General features: G+C 42.3%; 1 pseudogene; it reads left to right on the top strand.

The window, feature by feature from the left end:
- Positions 1-629: 629 nt before the first annotated feature.
- Ndufb4l5 (NADH:ubiquinone oxidoreductase subunit B4 like 5) lies at positions 630-1827 on the top strand (annotated as a pseudogene).
- Positions 1828-4061: the final 2234 nt, after the last annotated feature.

Raw genomic sequence — 4061 nt, 5'->3', positions numbered from 1 at the left:
CTGATGCTCTCAGATCAATAATCGACAAATGGGACCTCATAAAACTATAAAACTTCTGTAAGGCAATGGACACTGGCATTAGGACAAAAAGGGAACCAACAGATTATGAAACAATCTTTACCAATCCTACATCTGATAGAGCGTTAATGTCCAAAATATACAAAGAACTCAAGAAGTTAGACTCCAGAGAGCCAAATAACCCTATTATAAAATGGGGTAGAGAGCTAAATAAAGGATTCTCAGTTGAGGATTATCAAATGTCTGAGAAGTACTTAAAGAAATGTTCAGCATCCTTAGTCATCAGGGAAATGCAAATCAAAACAGCCCTGAGATTCCACCTCACACCAGTCAGAATGGCTAAGATCAAAAACTCAGGTGAGAGCAGATTCTGGTGAGGATGTGGAGAAAGAGGAACACTCCTCCATTGTTGGTGGGATTGTGAACTGGTACAACCACTCTGGAAATCAGTCTGCAGGTTCCTCAGAAAATTTGGACATAATAGTACCTGAGGATCCAGCTATACCACTCCTGGGTATACACCCAAACAATGCTCCAACATATAACAAGAACATATGCTCCACTATGTTCATAGCAGCCTTATTTCTAATAGCCAGAAACTGGAAACAACCCAGATGTCATTCAAGAGAGGAATAGATATGGAAAATGTGGTACATTTACACAGTGGAGTACTACTAAGCTATTAAAAACAATGACTAGAGCCAAGAAGTCGTTTTCCAAGTATAAACCTGCACCCCTGGCCACTCTTCCCAGTACCCTTGACCCTGCCGAGTATGACGTGTCTCCGGAGGCCCGAAAGGCGCAGGTCGAGCGCATGAGCATAAGGGCCCGGCTTAAACGGGAGTATGTGCTTCAGTACAACAACCCCAAACGCCAAATGCACATCGAGGATCCTGCCTTGATTCGTTGGACCTATGCAAGATCAGCAAATGTTTATCCTAATTTCAGACCCACTCCCAAGAACTCACTTTTAGGAGCGGTGGCAGGTTTAGGGCCTCTCATCTTCTGGTATTATGTTATCAAAACAGACAGGGACAAAAAGGAAAGACTTATCCAGGAAGGAAAACTGGACAGAAAATTTAGCATCTCCTACTAAGTTCGGCAAGGGTGCCTCTGTTCTTGCATCAATAAATCTCCTATTAATCACTGAAAAAAAACAATGACTAAATGAAATTCTTAGGCAAATGAATGGAACTAGAAAATATCATCCTGAATGAGGTAACCCAGTCACAAAAGAACACACATGATATGTACTCACTAAAAGGTGGATATTAGCTCAAAAGCTTGGAATACTGAAGAAACAATTTACAGACCATACGAAGCTCAAGAAGAAGGAAGACCAAAATGTGGATGCTTCATTCATTCTTAGGAGGGAGAACAAAATATTCACGGGAGGAAATACAGGGACAAAGAATGGAGCAGGGACTAAAGAAAAGGTCATCCAGAGACTGCCGACCTGGGGATCCAGTCCATATGCAGCTACTAAACCTATTGCTGATGCCAAGAAGTGCTTGCTGACAGGAGCCTGATAAGGGTGTCTCCTGAGAGGCTCTGCCAGAGCCTTACTGATACAGATGAGGATGCTTGCAGCTAACCATCAGACTGAGCCCAGGAACTCCTATGGAGGAGTTAGAGAAAGGACTGTAGGAGCTGAAGGGGTTTGCAACCCCATAGGAAGAACAACAATATCAACCAACCAGACCACCCCCCCACACCCAGAGCTCTCAGGGACTAAACCACCAACCAATGAGTATGCATAGAGGGACCCATGGCTCCAGCTGTATATGTGGCAGAGGATGGCATTGTCTGGCATCAATAGGAGGAGAAACCCTTGGTCCTGTGAAGGCTTGTTTCCCCAGTGTAGGGAAATACCAGGGCATTGAGGTGGGAGTGGGTGGGTGGGAATGGGAGAATCTTCATGGAAGCAAGGGGGAGGGGTATGGGAGACGGGGAATAGGGGCTAACATTTGAAATGTAAATACATAAAATATCTAACAAAAATAAGAAAGAATTAGTAAAGGCTCAGAGAATGAAATAAATACTTGTTTCAAATATTAAAAAAAAAGAGAGCTAAAGCACAATGTCTTCTTGCTAAAAACAAACAAACAAACCAAGCCAAACAAACAAGTAAACAAACAATCAACATTCTTTGGGGGCTAGGGAGATAGATGGCTCAGAGCTAAAAGCCCATAACATGATTTTTTATTAATTAGTTTATTTATTTTGTATGTGGTAGGGGGTAGGCATGCATGGTCCACATGTGACGTCAGAGAACAACTTGCAGGCGTTTTCTTCTTTCTCCACATGAGTCCTAGAGATGGAATTCAGATTGCCAGATGTGACCTTGACCTGCTGAGGCATCACCCCAGCTTCGAATGACCTTCCACTTAGAATAAAAGAACTCAATAAAGTTGCAGGATACAAAACCAAAACTAACAAAATACTACAAGAAAAAAGAAAGGAAAAGAAAACCCATTCATAATAACATCAGAGGTAATGGACTGCCTAGGAGTATATTTAAGTATAGAGGTAAAAGCCTTTTCACCAAAAACTATAGCAATATTGGCCAAAGACATTGACAAGAACTCAAATAAATGGAAAGATATCCCACGTTCATGGATGTGAAAGGAATGATGTCACTGTAATGTCTGTCCTACGAAGTGATCAGTTCTATTCTTATCAAAATTCCAGTGGGTAGACGGTTTGGTGAGTCAAATGCTCGTTGTGCTAGCCTGAGGAGTTGAGATCGGATCCACAGCACATATGTAAGAGGTTGGGTGTGGGAGCATGTCCCTGTAGCCCCAGCATTGTGCCTAGTTGGAAGAAGTGGCAGCAGTAGGATACTGTGGAGCTCAGTGTGAACTCCGGGTTCAAAGAGAGAAACTATCTGACATAGGATGGAGATGTAAGTGGTCAAGAGTTTATACTGCTCTTGCAGAAGACATGAGCTCAGTTCCCAGACCCCACGTTAGGTGACTCATAACCTCCCGTACTTTTAGCCCTAAGGGATCCAACAACCTCTTATGGCTATGTCAGGTACTGCATCCATGTGGTGGATGTAAGACAGACAGACAGATGATAGACAGATAGATAGATAGATAGATAGATAGATAGATAGATAGATAGGACATAGAGATATAGATATAGATATATAGATATAGATATAGATGGTTGTGTGCAAACACATACACAGAACATGAATAAACCTTCAAAGAAATAATTGCAAACCATAGGTCTGATAAAGAATAAATATCCACAATACGTAGCATAAGGAGCTCATGCTGATAGCAATGACAACAACAACAACAACCTTCCTGGAAATGCACAAAGGACTTGAGATATTTTTCAATGAGGGATTGTCTACACTGGGCTGGTGGGATTGTCTACATGCTTGTGTGGGATTTACTTAATTAATTTTATTGATGTAGAAAGACATAGCACCATCCCCTTGGTAGGGGTTCTGGACCCATACAGGGTGAAGAAACATGCGAGAAGAGAAATGGCTCAGTGGTTAAGAGCACTGGCTTCTCTTCCAGGGCACCTGTGTTCAATTCCCAGCAGCCACATGGTGGCTTACAACCATCTGTAATTCCAGTTCCAGGGGATATGATACCCTCTTCTGTAGACAACAGGCAGGCAGCTGGTGCACATGCATATATACAAGCCAAACACCCATTACAATGAAAAGGAAAAGAAAAGGCTTTGCCTTAAAGGGGCTGGGGATGTCACTGAACTAAGCACAAACAAGCTAGCATCTGTTTCTCTCTTCTATTGACTGTGGACTTGATGTGAACAGCTGTTTGAACTCCCTGCCGCCTTACTTCCCCACAGTGATGGACTGTAACTTGGAATCATAGGATGAAATAAAGACCCTTTCTCCTAAGGTGCTTTCTGTTGGGGTATCTTATCCCAGCAACAGAAACAAAATTGTGACTATGTGCGAATGGCCAGTGGGAGTTTGTACCACTAACTTATCAACAGATAAATTCAAAATAGAAGCCATAAGTAGAGACTACCCGACACATGTTAAGAGATAAGTGTTG

This window comes from Rattus norvegicus, chromosome 1 (genome assembly GCF_021556685.1).
Source record: "Rattus norvegicus strain SHRSP/BbbUtx chromosome 1, alternate assembly SHRSP_T2T, whole genome shotgun sequence".
Taxonomy (NCBI): Eukaryota; Metazoa; Chordata; class Mammalia; order Rodentia; family Muridae; genus Rattus; species Rattus norvegicus.
This window is presented reverse-complemented; position numbering and strand designations above follow the sequence as displayed.